We start from the raw sequence: 15133 nt of genomic DNA on the forward strand, positions 1-15133 counted from the left end.
AAAAAATATTTTCCCTGAGGGTGGCCAAAAGCTTTTAAAAAACACTTCATGGGCATGGTTGCGATTCTGTTTTAAGTTGATGGGTTTATTCCCCTTAGGTGGAAATGCTTGTGAGGCGGCCAATAAAGGAAACTGTGACCCAGTGTTAAGAATGAGCCTTGGTAAACCTGGAGGGGGTGGAGTGGGCAGAGGAAGAGAAAAGGCTTTCACGTGGGGAATTTTTGGCACTAGTTAAATTAATTAAATGCTATTAAACTGATTGAACTTTAAAAGAGAAGTAGTTAAAGGAACTTGATTTAAAAAAAATTCCCTCAAGCCTCAAAAATGAACACAGATATGGGATGGCATTATAACATAAAATATCAAAGTGGGGTCCTGAGTGTTTTTTAAGTGTTTAAAACAAGGATAATAAGGACTTTCCTCAGGTAAGATGAGTGCTACCTTTCACATAGGTTGGGAAGGTAAATTTCTATGAAGAGATGATGTAAAAGTATACTTTTTTTGAAGAACTCTGAGGCGATCATTGGCAGCAGCATAAATTTCTTAAAAACTAACAAAAAAGGCCTTTTCTTGACCCCTCTTCATCTTCAGATTCCAATGTATCATTCCTCTTCTTCCTCTCACAATGAAATTTCTTGAGTGTTGTCTTAACAGAGAATTCTCGATTTTTGCTCTCCCACACTCAAGTCCACACCCAAAGGCAGGTTTCCCTCTGTGTCCACTCTACTCAAACTGATCTCATCAATATCATCAATGTCATTTCCCAGTCACCATCTTATATGGTTAATCAGCAGCTTTTTAGACTATCTAGCCACTGCTCCGTCTGGACTCACTTCCATTCCTTGGTTTCATGACCCCACACTTGCCTTGTTCTCTGACTGCTGCGTCTCCGTATCTTTGCTGCTGCTTCCTCATCTCCCTGACCTCTACATGCTGAAGGATTCCCAGGGCTCAAGCCATGTGCCTCTCTGTCTCGCTCTCTGTCTCTCTCCATCTCTCTTCCCTGTTTCATCTACATGCACTGCTTAGCTAATCACATCCAGTCTCATGCATTGAAATACTATTTATAAGCTAGTGGTATTATCCCAAATTATATCTTTATCCTTCTCCACTGAATTCCAAACTAATCTATCCATCTACCCACTTTAAATCTTTACTTAACAAGCCCAAAACTGAGTTCCAATATTCTCAATCCTACCACTACTCCCTACTCCCTAACCAACCCAGGCAGTCTTCCTCCCATCAGTGAATGGCGTAACCCTATTTCTTTCAGTTCAGGGATCACCAAATCTGAACCATTGTTTGCTTATATATTATCTATGCTGTTTCTGTGTTATAGTGGCAGCATAGACCACAAGGGCTACAAAGTTAAACATATTTATTTTCCAGTCCTTTACAGAAAAAGTTTACCAACTGCTGTTATAGTTGCTCAGGCCGAAAAATCCATAGCTGTCTTTACTCTTTGTTTGCTTAATAATCTTTATATGCTCTGTCAGCAAATCTTGTTGCTCTTACCATCAAGATCCTGTCTATCCAGATTATACCCACTGATTATTACCATTATTGGCACCACCTTGAGTGAAGCCACCATCATTTTGTTATCTGAATTATTGAAAAAGACTCCTAGCTCAGAGAATGTTTCATATACATAAAACCTTAATATATAAATTAATGAAGGCATGGATAAAATAAAAATATTCAGAATTTGAGGTAAGACTACTTAAACAGGATTGGTGATTAGGAAATAAAGGAAGAAATTTTTCAGTGCTTTAATTTATGCATGGCTCATTCTATACTTCAGTCAAGTGCTTTGAAAATGCCAAAGTGCTGTTTAAATGTAATCAACCTCAGTGATTGGTTTCAGGGTTGTTCTAGTAATGAAAATGAGTAAAGAAATGTTGGGTATAAGATGAAAAAGTACAACTGTTGCCTGACATCTGGATGATTATTTGAAAGAGAAAGAGACTTGGAAATGAGTGAATTTTCCTATACCCAAAGATGCTATTCTTTTTAACCGGATGCTGACACGTAGAGAGAGGGCATAATGGCTATAAATGTTGCAGCTTTCCAGGATAATGTAGAAATCCTGATGTGTATATGAAATGTACCCACCTCTGTGCTGCACTTAGTCACTAAGTTGTGTTCAACTCTGGGATCCCATGGACTGTTGCCCGACAGGCTCCTCTGTCCGTGGGGATTTTCCAGGCAAGAATAATGGAGTGGGTTGCCATGCCCTCCTTCAGGTGACCTTCCCAACCCAGGGATTAAACCCAGGCCTCCCACATTGCAGGTGGATTCTTGTTCCCGAATAGCTTTTTTAAATGTAAAATTCTCTACAGTTCAACAGTTGCAGAGGAAGTTAAACATGACTACTAATTGGAATGGTTGATGGGCCTATAGTTTGTGAACTCCAATGGGAATTATCATTGTCTCAACACACTTCTGTAGATAAGTGATCTTAGTACACATGAATGGTGGCAAGAAACAGTCACCTTGGAGATACCTTGGCCCCAAACCTCCTTATACCAAACTTCCCAGATGGGGATGCTGTTTTTTTATCAACAGTGGAAAATGTAAGAAATGCAAATTTCCAGATCAACCAATAGTATTAGTTGCTCAGTCATGTCCAACTCTTTGCAACTTCATGGACTGTAGCCCACAAGGCTCCTCTGTCCATGGGATTTCCCAGGCAAGAATACTGGAGTGGGTTGCCATTTCCTTCTCCAGGGAATCTTCCCAACCCAGGGAATGAAACCAGATCTCCCACACTGCAGGCAGACACTGTACTGTCTGAGCCAAGATTCATTAATCTAGGCAGCTAGTAACTGAGTATTTATTGGGAGGCACTGGGTATTGTGAATTCAACAGTCAGCAAGACTGATATGGACTCTGCCTTATAGTTTAGGGAAGAGATAGACAAGTTAAAGAATTACTTGTTTAGTTTCTAAGTTGTGTCCAACTCTTTTTAACCCCATGGACTGTAGCCTGCCAGGCTCCTCTGTCCATGGAATTCTCCAGGCAAGAATACTAGAGTGGGTTGCCATTTCCTATTACAGGGGATCTTCCCGACCCAGAGATTGAATCTACATCTCCTGTGTCTCCTGCATTGACAGACAGATTCTTTACCACTAAGCCACCTGGGAAGCCCTACCAAACAAATAAGTGAAAAATCATAAATTACAATACATTATATAAATTAATTAGTATGTAATATAATACATTACCCATTATCCATATACAATGTATGTTATAAAGCCACTTCCAAAAAATGTGCTACTTAAAAGTTTGCTTCTTTAGAAGCATCCTTAGTCAATCATGTATATTCCCAAATAAGTGTCATTCCACACTGCAGACATCTGTAGCTCACCCACAGTGACCACAGGATGTCTTATGAAAATGAGTGCTGAGTGAGTATTCAAGTGAAATTTTGTGATAATATAGAAATTATCACTGGAATAATTCTTTTGGTTTAGCATATTCATTCTTCTAGTCTCTTGATAAATAAATGGATATTTGAACCACAAAATATTTTTCTCAGCTCAGTTTTATGTCCTAAATCATGATCTCAGATATTTTCTCTCACCTGGGAAATCACTCCAGGGTCTCCAATGGAAACTTTTTGAAAAAGCAGATCCCCAGCCCAATCCTGGACTCAGTGAATCAACATTTCCGAGTTGGAGACCTTGAATGTGTGCTTACAAAGTTGTTCTGTGTTCTTCCGGTTAGAAATGATAGTTTAAAGCTTATCCAGTGGAGTGTCATTCTGATTGCTGAGGACTTTGGGCCTCCCCTTTTCTATCCCACTCCTACTCACCGCACCCTGCTCCTGCACCCCCATACATACACCACAGAAGAGATTTGGGAAAAGGGGGACATTTCTAGAAGTTAGTTTTCATTTAAAAGGACTTAGAACAGTGTCCTTCCTCTCTTTGCAACTCCATGAACTATACAGTCCATGGAATTCTCCAGGCCAGAATACTAAAGTGGATAGCCTTTCCCTTCTCTGGGGTTCTTCCCAACCCCGGGATCGAACCCAGGTCTCCCACATTGCAGGTGGACTCTTTACCAACTGAACCACAAGGGAAGCCCAAGAATACTGGAGTGAGTATCCTATCCCTTCTCCAGCAGATCTTCCTCACCCAGGAATCGAACTAGGGTCTCTCGCACTGCAGGTAGATTCTTTACCAACTGAGCTATGAGGGAAGCCCTCCTTCCACTCGGCTCTTGGACGTTATTAATCCAAGATTTGATAAAAAAAAAAAATAAACATAGCCTTTCATCAGGAAAATGACTGGTTGTCACTGATACTGACTGCTAAGCTCTGTGAGGCGGTTTGCTCTGTACCTTCATGAAAGACAGAATTGTGAATAAGAGAGGTAATGAAACCATCCTGTTTGCTGCTATGCAAATAAGACAACATCATTCATTCTGAGCATGACAGTTCCAGGAGGAGGGAACATAGTCCGTGGTGACAAGGATGTGAACAGAGAGAACAGATGAGGCTCATGTGGCTTATTCGGAATCAAAGGGAACTCTAAATGCCTTTATTAAATGATATATCAGAAGTGACACACACATAACATTCTGAGAGTCCGAAATCTTAGAGAAGGAACAGATAAAACATTTTAAAGGTAAGGCGATCCTTTTCCATGATAATAATGTTGACTCTGTATTTAAAAGACACATTTAATCTATAAGCAGTTTAGTTCATGAGAATATGAGATGACTCAGCAGGAGCATGTTGTACCTCATCTGCCAGCCTAATGTGAAAGGATGCAGCCACAGAAGTAGAATGAATGGAGACTAACTTGTCATCACTACTCTGTGCCGGTCAGGTCATGTCACTTCTATGCACCTCACTGCCAGAAGAGCACACAACATTGTAAAGCAACTATGCTCCAATAAAAACTAATTTAAAAATAAGTAAACCAAAAGAAAGTCAACCGTCATGAAAAAGGCCAACTATTTATTCAGACATGTTTATTATGCAAATAGATACATCTCTTACAGAAAAAATAGAGAACACACATGTTGGAACCCAACCAAGGACAACAGCCTAGTAAAAGGCATTCCTTGCTCAGAGCCAAGCTGCTTGCAGACCCCAAGATGATCTAACTGGCACCATTCCTGTGTGTATGCGTAATGTAAGGGGTGGAGGGGAGCGGGGGAGACTTGATTTTCCATTTCCTTAATGGCACAACTTTTTACCTTTTCCAGGATTTTCAAAAGGCAAATATCTTTATGCCACCTTCCCTATGCTGGCCATACTCTGGGTGAAAGAGATAGTGTGTATAGGTATTTAGCACAAAAAGCCTGGAGGGTTAGAAAGAGCTAGGTGATTGGGGGTCAAGGTCTAATGCATGGATGCTCATAGCCTTCAAAGACTTGAAACACTATCATAATACAGTTTTCCTATGTGGCTGCCAAGGTTAGAAAGAGTACAGGAAGCAAGATTTGATTCCACATGAAGAAATACTTTCTAATATTCAGTGATGTCCTCAGATAAAATGCATGTGGAGACATTCCCAAGCCAGTGGGCTCAAGAGCAGGAGATGAACACATGGAGGGGAGTGTGTACTGTATAGTCTCTTAAAGCATGGGCTTTGCTGTCAGACAGAAATGCGCTCTCATCATTTTGGTTTACTTGCTCTGTGACCTTGGGGAAGCTACTTACACTGTCCAAACTTCAAATTTCCTGTCTCTAAATGAAGAAAATTGTTCCCATTTCACAAGACTGCTCTGAAGGTTAGGCGAGATAGTGACTAAAAAGAATTTAGCACAGTTTTAGCAGGGCAGGTTGTACAGAATGGTAAATATTATTATCGGAAGACCAGACACTGGAAGAGTTGTGGTCTGTGAGCTAGAAAGCTGCCTAAAATGGGAGACAAAGTGAGGTGCATTTTCAATCATGATATCTGGCAGCCTGAAGTTTAAGAGACATCAAGCTTTAAATTTAGCAAGCAATCTGATAAGGTGAAAACAGATAAACCCTGAAGCAACTAACTAATCAGAAACAGAACTGAATATAGATAATAAGGACCTTGCTTCCAGGAAAATAACATCAAACAGTGGAAGATAAAAATTAGAGAACGTTTCAGAGTTTTAAAATGTAATAACTCCCTTCCTTAAATCCCTCTTTAACATATGATTTATCTTTAAATTTTAAGACCACTTATTGATGGATTCTAGCAATAGTCCTCCTTTTGCAGGAAGTTACTACCTACCAGCTATCATTTAATACTGTACTTATATGCCAGGAAGACATTTTCATGTGTGGTTAATTTTTTTTACCAACTCAGTGTTACAGTCATCTAAAACCTGACTTCTTCATTGTTAAACTGTCTTATGATACTCACGTAAACCCTGTATCTTGCTATTGCCCACTTAGTTAGAATTCAAATGCCTTTCCACCTACCTACTGCTTGCTGAAAACATGCTCTCCCTGGAATGCAGAGGCAGATTGGGTAGAACACTCATATTTAATGAAATTATGAAATGTGAATTTGATGCACTTTGTAGGATAAAAAAAAAGATTGTGCCCTTAAGCAACATTTCTGGACTGTTTCAGTTGGGAGTATGTGATGTGAAATTTTAAGAGTCATGAAAAGTCTAGTCTAAACACACAACTTCGGGGGCATTCTTCCATATTTGTGTCAAAAAATATGCTTTTGGATGCTAAAATCTTTTTGATTTTAGACCCTATGGGTAACATGGACTGGAAACATTCAAATCATATCCCTCCAAACCTCAGTCCATGATGTATTTTATGCCAGACATTTCTCTTGACCACTTTAAACTGTTAGTCTTTATCTTCCCTGACTTCCTCCCACACATTGTTTAGAAATTCTCATAGACAATTAAACATCTCAAGTCCATAACTATTTAATGGTCATTGACTATTAAATCATTTTCAGATACATTAAATTCAGTACACCAGACTAGCCAGACTAGTCAACTTCTATTTTTCTGAAGTCCTTTGATTAATTTTCCCCCAAAACCTTATGCTGAGTAAGTCAGAAAGACTAGATGGACCTGGCGCTATCCAGCCCTCCAAAATAGATTTGGATTCATGTTGATTTAAGGCTCAGCACTGATTCTAAAAAACAAATAAATAAATAAATAAAGATACATGAAACTTTCTTGCAAAAATTGAGTAGATTCCCAGACATAAAATCATCCATCCATGCTGTCTCCATGACACTACCCCATTATGTAAAGTGGTCCATTCTGATTACCAAAGCATAACTCCCATCCCAAATGCTTTGTTTTGAAAGAATGTTCCCTCCCACACACTAGCTACTATTTTCAACCTCTCTAGATGTGCATCCTGGATGACAAAACTTCAGCTACCGAATGACTACCAGAAACCTGCACTTTATTTTGTTTTCTCCAACTCAGGGAAACTTAATTATCTTAGTCAAAAACAGAGGTATCCTCCATGGCTGCCCCCCAATATAAACCCTCATGCCACTTCTTCATATGAATCCCTCACCCCTACTGATTCAAGGCCCAAATTCATTTTGTCCCTATGACCTTAAGCATCACTAAGGCCAATTCTTCCCCCCGCAGGCGATTATAATGGTCTCTTGAGTATGTTGTTACTTCTGCCTCTCTCCAATCCCTCTTTCAACCTAAAGCCAGAATGACCCTTCTGAAAGGCAAATTAATTCCATAACTTAAAACCCTCAACCACTTGCCTTGATCTTTGAATAAAATTCAAATTTCTGCTTACCTTCCCAGCCCCATCAAATATCACTTTTTATTTTATCCTCTACATCCAAGCCACACTGAATTTTATCCTTCAAAGTATGTTCACCTTCTCAGAACACCCTTCCTCACCTACCACCCATTGCCTTTTTCCAACTCCTGCCTGCACAACTTTTATTTATTTTCATATTTAATATTTGAAATCATTTCCTCTTGGAAGTCTTCCCTGCCTCTCTAGCCCAGTCCAAGTTTGGGCTAGGTATGTGCCTTGTGATCCCAAAGTACCCTTTATTTATTCTACTTTAGCACTCAGCTTGCTGCTTTGCCCACTTGCTTTTCTGTTTTCACAGTACTTCCTATAAAAAAGTGTCTTTTTGCTCCCCATTGAATCCCTCAGCCTGTCAGGCACATAAATACATATTGCGGATGAGGGACTGAATACTGAGTGACTCCTGCCCAGCAGAGTGGAGCGCCATACTTACATGCTCTTTACATGGAATGCCCAGCAAAAGTTAGAAGATGTCATTCAGTTGTTACACAGGTTTTGACTGAGTGTTCTCTGTGGGACAGAAATGATTCTAGGTTCTACAAATAGTCAAAAGGCAAAAGGAGAAGGGAGCAGCAGAGGATGAAGTGTTTAGATAGAATCACCGACTCAATGGACATGAACCTGAGCAAACCTCAGGAGGTAGTGAAGGGCAGAGGAGGGTGGCATGCTATAGTCCATGGGGTCGCAAAGAGTCAGACACAACTTAGCGACTGAACAACACCAACGAATAGCAGAAATGTAATAAAATCATTTCCTATACCGTGGCATGTGGTCAAATATTATTTGCCACCAGAAAAAGCAATGTTGAGTACTAGGAAATATGGTCCACACATATGTAGCCTATATGTGATTCTAAGCTCTTCTACCAAGCATGATGAGGCTCTGAATCACATCATGATAACGTTTTCACATTTGCACTTCTTGGAGCCTGTATTTAAAACAATCACAAACAAAAATGTCCTTGCCTTCAGCTGGCTACACAAGTGCAGAGCTGAACATTCATATATAAGCAATATTAACTTAGAAACGCTACACAACGTGTACCTGGGGAGAAAATTCCTGTAAAATGTGCCTGGTCTCCATTTGAAGCCAAGACACTTAAAAGGTTCTACATGTAGGAGAACAGGAATGTGGAGTTTCAAATGTGCTGGAGAAATGCCTTCCTGTCAGCAGTCTTTCTCACTTCCCTGTTGGCTGGCAACATTCTCAGGAGGCTTTCTAGTGGTCAGAAAAGCATTCATTGAAAAAAAAAATTGGTTAGACACCTCAAGTTACTCATGTTTATAAAGGGGAAATTGAGTTATCCTTCCCAAATGAGAGAAAATGTGCCATCTAGTACAGTATATGATTTCCTTAAAAAAGAAAAAAAAGATAAGGATAGACATCACAGATGTTTAGTCAACTATTGAATAAAGGGAAAAAAGTCATTTATATCATCTACATTTTCTTCCACATGAAGCCCAAATAAACAAAACTTGAGTTTTTCCTTATTCTCAAGACATAAATTACTGTAGGCCAATACTTTATTGTGCTGTTTCTGAGGACAGATTAATCTCTTCTCCATTCACTCATTTGAGTCATGCTTTCTGTAACTTTACCACCTGCTGTGACTTGGAAACTAGTATTTTTCTCTTCTCCAGAAAAATATAGGAAGACTTATTCCCTTAGCTCTGCAAGTAATATTTGCAGGCGCCAAACAAACAAAATTGGCCATATTATCAATTTAGCAACTTTGGCTTCTTGAAATTACATTATGCTTTTTTTAGTTTTAAGGTTTTAGCTCATATCCATCATTATCTTCATGCTGTCCCCTACCTGTCTTTCCACCACTCTCTACCATCTATGAAGACTGCTCCCTGGTGGCTCAGTGGTAAAGAATTCACCTGCTAAGGCAGGATACACAGGTTCGATCCCTGGGTCAGGAAAATCCCCTGGAGAAGGAGATGGTAGCCCACTCCAGTATTCTTCTTGCTTGGGAAATCCCATGGACAGAAGAGCCTGGCAGATTACAGACCATGGGGTTGCAAAAGAATCCTACACCCCTTAGTGACTAAAACAACAGCAAAGGAGAAGCCAGACGCCTACATCTACACACTTTGACAGGTATGAACAGCTAATGGAAGTAGTTCATAGGCACAGCTCCTCCTTACTAAAAGAATGGCCCCACTGATTCAATGGTTGCTAATTCTTGGCTGATCTTCACAGCCAATCTAAACTCCCTCAATTGCCAGGTGCCACCTTTCTCTGCACCTTTGACCCAGATATAAGGCCTCCACGGCCTCCACGGCCTCCCTAATTGCTCTTGTATTAAGTGATCCTCAATCTGTTTTCAAAATCCTTGACAACATGGATAATGTGCTATGCTTTATCTCTCCTGGTGATTTTGTTCATGTATTGATTTACTTACTGTAACAGTCAATCCTGCCCCTTCCTGAGCATCTATTTCAAATACCCTTCCTCCAAAGAGCCTTTCATGATTTTGCAACTATAGATTACCTCTTCTTTCTGTGACTTCTCCATGGTATTTTGGTATTTGTCTGTACTGTTTTATTACATCAGTCTTACACAGCAGTGTCTTACACTGATGGCTCAGAGGTTAAAGCGTCTGCCTGGAATGCGGGAGACCCAGGATCGATCACTGGGTCAGGAGGATCCCCTGGAGAAGGAAATGGCAACCCACTCCAGTACTCTTGCCTGGAGAATCCCATGGAGGGAGGAGCCTGGTAGGCTACAGTCCACGGGGTCGCAAAGAGTCAGACACGACTGAGCAACTTCACTTCATTTCACTTTGTATTGCGTCTTACAGTGTGCTTAGGGTTTTCTTTTTTTTTTCCTCCCTGCTTGTTTTTCCTGTTTTGTTTACACTTTAAATACAAAGATTTCTGTTATCTTTGGCTCTTATCCTCTCACAAAAGGACTTCACATTTTAAAAAATTCATTCAATTGACTTAAATTCAAGAAATATCCTACAAATTTTACTCCATGTGTGAGTCTTGTAATCTTATTCTTTTAAGGATGATTCGTATTCTGAGAAACTAGTGTGGTTTGTGGTTTAGAGTCATAGTTTAAGTTGCCCTTAGGAAGAATGAGAAACAGCTGGTGTCCAAGAAGCTCTGGAAATTTGTCAAGAAACTAATTGTAGAGTGGAAGCCAAGAGTTTGACTTGCATATCTTAAACTCTATCTATTATTTTTTGACAGGATACAGTGTTTGGAAAATTAAATATTTCTAAGTATGTGCTTTTCACTAAAATCATGGCCAATATACCCAAAGAAAATATTATACACTATAATATGAATGTCACCAATCTCATGTTCAAATTGTGTCCACTTAATTGACTCAAGTATATATGAACATAATCAACTACTTGAAGAAGATAAAATCAGTTAATTTAAGGGGATTTCTTTTTTCAAATTTTGAAAAACTTGTATTTTAGGTGCACAAGATAAAATATTATTATAAATGATGAGTGAACTTTAGTTATAAATAATAATATCAAAATTAATCCAAGTTATAAGCATATAACAATTCATAGCAATTTCAAATAAATTCACCAAATAATGTTTGATTACTGTTTGTACACAAGAAATTTACCAAGAAAATAAAAGCTTAAAATTAGGAAGTTTGCAGGAAATACACAAATAACTATAAATTGGACCTGATTTTGATGACAGCAGTATGATAGGCATAATAGGTTACAGTGACTCAAAGGAGAGATCAAATATGGCTGTGAATATAGGAAGTGTCAATAAAGAACAAATCATTCTTAAAGAACACAGGAGATTTGGGTTTGATTCCTGGGTCAGTAAGATCCCCTGAAGAAGGAAATGGCCACCCACTCCAGTATTCTTACCTGGGAAACCCCATGGACAGAGGAGTCTGGTATGGGGTCGCAAAGAGAAGGACACAGCTGAGCACACACAAGTTAAGGAGAAGACAGTAGAAGGTGAGGAAATAGCACGGGAAAAGTCTTAGAAAAGTTGTGAATGAAGGTGATTTCAGATCAGGCTGGTGCAATTAGAATGGGACATGAGCTGAAGAACATCCTCTGTGAGGGTCCCACGGTACTATCACCCACCGAGGGGGACAGTTGGAACACAGAGTTTGGAGCAACCGTGAGATAAGTATCCTCAGTTTCTGAGGCCTATACTTGAGGTTAGGAATGGAACGTACTTCCAAATTGTTCACAATCCAAAGCAATGTTAAACAAATTAAAAGTAGCCTTGTTCAACTGAGATTTGTATTTTTCACCTGACCTGGGGGTTAAAGTCGATTACATTCCTGCTCTGACCTCAAAGCTTTACTTCCCTCAAAGTTTCTCTGAGTCTGCATGAGGGATCCAGTGAATTATTTCAGCTGGTCCATTTATTCATAGAGACTTTTGTTGTTATTTATTTGCTAAGTCATGTCTGATTGTTTTGCAACTCCATGGACTATAGCCCACCAGGCTCCTCTGCTTATGGGATTTTCCAGGCAAGAGTACTGGAGTGGGTTGCCATTTCCTTCTCCAGGGGATCTTCCTGACCCAAGGATCAAGCCCACATCTCCTGTGTTGGCAGTGGATTCTTTAACACTGAGCCCCCTGGGTAGCCCCACAGAGACAGAAATTCACTAAACTGACCATGTTTTTCTAACTGCTCCCCTCCCCCCAACCTTAGAGGCTTTACCCATGCTCTTCCTTCTGTCTGGAAGAGTCTTCCCTCATCTATCCTTGTGGCTCCCTCCTCCCCTTACTCTAGGACATTCTAAGGGAGCCCTTCATAATTACACTCTGAAATATCCAAACCTCAACCTGCTTTATTTTTCTTCATAAACTTATCACTTTCTGACATACTATGTAATTTGTTGATCTTGTTTATTGTCTGAATCCTCACCCAGGAGCCAAGGAGTATCTATTTTATTCACAAATTTATCCTGGGTGTTTAGAATAGTGTCTCACATATAGTAAATGCTCAATAAACAAGTAAGTGAATAAATATATGTGTGATGACCTATATGGAGTATTTACATGACAACTTGAGACAATGTTACTTTACTTTATAGTATAGTACTATACTACTGTTTTTCATTCTTTACTAAGTGAAGAGGAAGTGGAAGTGGAAGTGTTAGTCTCTCAGTTGTGTCTGATTCTTTGTACCCCTTTGGTAGACTATAGCCCACCAGGCTCCTCTGTCCATGGAATTTTTCAGGCAAGAATACTGGAGTGGGTTGCCATTCCCTTCTCCAGAGGATCTTCCCAGTCCAGGGATCGAACCTGGGTCTCCTGCATTGCAGGCAGATTCTTTACCATCTGAGGCACCAGGGGCACCCTTACTAAGTGGAGGAAGATTTACAAAGCATTTACCATACAACTAGCATTGTATCTGGTTCTTACAAAATAAATCATATATAGTGGCTCCCCTAGTTCAAAAGCAAATAATAATAAAGGGATGTCAAACCGAATACGAAAACTATATGATTTCAGCTGGCACCATAAAGGAGGAAACAGATATCCTAGCACCTCCAGTAGTTCCCCCAATGTAGTATTTGCTCAATCTAACAAATGGAAAGATGCCCCCGAGTACAAGCATAGGCTTTGAAACTGCACAGACCTAAATTATAATTCTGGTGATACTATTCATTTTCCAAACCACCTTTGCCTAGTCATTAACTTTTCTGGGCCTAAATGATCTCATTTGTAAAATGAGGATCATAATCTTACCCTCACAGGGAGACTATGAGCTATCAAATGAGATCATCTATGGAAACAATTAACCAAATCTTCGGCTTATAGAAGCAATTTAATAATTGCATGTGGAATCAATTTGTGATCAGTGGGGGAAAACATAACTGGAAAAATATGGCTTTTTAAATGCATTTCCACTGTGTTGTACCTTACGTATTATTCATGATCATCCCTCTTGAAATAATAAATGACACTACATATTGATTGGCTCTTGTATAAATTGCTGTTCCCGTTTTACAGAGAAGGAACTTCAGTCTTATGTATATTAAGCAACTTGCACAAGGCCACAAAACAAGCAGCACAGTTAGGATTTCAACCAAGATGAGTTTCTCTCCAAAGCCAGTTCATTTGTCTTGATCCTCGCCTTAGTCTGCATAGTGACGTGATCACCATCAAGTAGTACTCCCTAAACCTGCAGTCTGGAGAGCATACCTTTCTGAGCTTGCACAGAATCTTATGCATCATAAAATGTGTGATGCTTGAAAACACGTTTATTCCTCTCGTTTCTATATGTGGACATCACTTCTAGAAACACCTGTTCAATGTGAGTAACTGCTCCTATTTTTAGATCTTGAACAGGTTTTCACTGGGCATGTTTCTCAGTAAGTTTGCAGGCACCCAGAAAAACTAATGTTTCTTGAACATTATTTTTCTGTAGGATCTAGTCTAATTGTTCTACCCCTCAGCTCATACATTCCCCATAATAATCCCTTGTGGCAGATAATACTTTTATCTTCACGTTAGAGATGATGAAAATAAAACAGAATTAGGTAATGAACTCATAATTCCAGGACTGAGGTTCGAACCCAAGCATTTAGATTTAGGGCTCCACAGTCTTAATTATGAGACTATATTGCCCCTCACACACAAGGAATGATATCTTCTTTTCCACTTTCATTAAGAAATCCTAGAAAAATGCCTTTGAGTAAAGTCTGAATCATATTTCTATGAACCATGACTCTCTTACATTTGGCAAGTCTTTATTTTTCTTGTGACAATGATATCAACAATTAAAAAGCTTAATTAAATACAAGAAAGAAATTTAAAAACTGACAGAAATCCCTAAATTTAGGTCAGCACTTATAAAAAGTTGTTAGTGATACCACCTCCCCCACCCCAGCTTAGAATACCATATTGGTGGTCTTCATTGCCTTAAACAGGATCCAAGCTCTGCTCTTGGGAGGTGCTGGAAGTTTAACCATAACCTTGCATAAATTCAAAACCAAATATTAAGAAACTTTAAAAAGACATCTACTCTTTTAATATCAACTTTAAAAAAAACTTTCTAAGTAAAACAATTTAAACACAGAGAGCCTATTTTTTGTTTTGTGTTTTGTTTTGTTTTTAAGAGAGAGCAAAGAATGTGTTCAAGGCAAGTTGGAACAGTGCACAAATGTGCTGGCTTCGCCGTTATCTGAACGACAAAGCATTAAATCACAGGGAGGAAAAAGTCAGCATGTTCTCTGAGAATACAAATAGATTAGTGTCAGAAGCAGCTTTGTCCAAGAAAGGGAAGAGACACCTACCCAGAGAATAAATCATGCACACAAAACCTATAATTTAAAAAAATTATTTTCAAGAAATATTTTAGTTGATAAATATGACTATTAGACCAACAAAGCACAGAAAAAGTTCCCTGTGACTTTTTTTTT

At 39.2% G+C, this 15133-nt stretch overlaps 1 protein-coding gene across 2 annotated transcripts in view; it reads right to left on the reverse strand.

The window, feature by feature from the left end:
• The window catches only part of PI15 (peptidase inhibitor 15), a 36105-nt gene that overhangs the window by 19650 nt on the left and 1322 nt on the right, over nt 1-15133 (reverse strand). The window lies entirely within an intron of this gene.

The sequence above is a fragment of the Capra hircus genome, chromosome 14 (genome assembly GCF_001704415.2).
Source record: "Capra hircus breed San Clemente chromosome 14, ASM170441v1, whole genome shotgun sequence".
Taxonomy (NCBI): Eukaryota; Metazoa; Chordata; class Mammalia; order Artiodactyla; family Bovidae; genus Capra; species Capra hircus.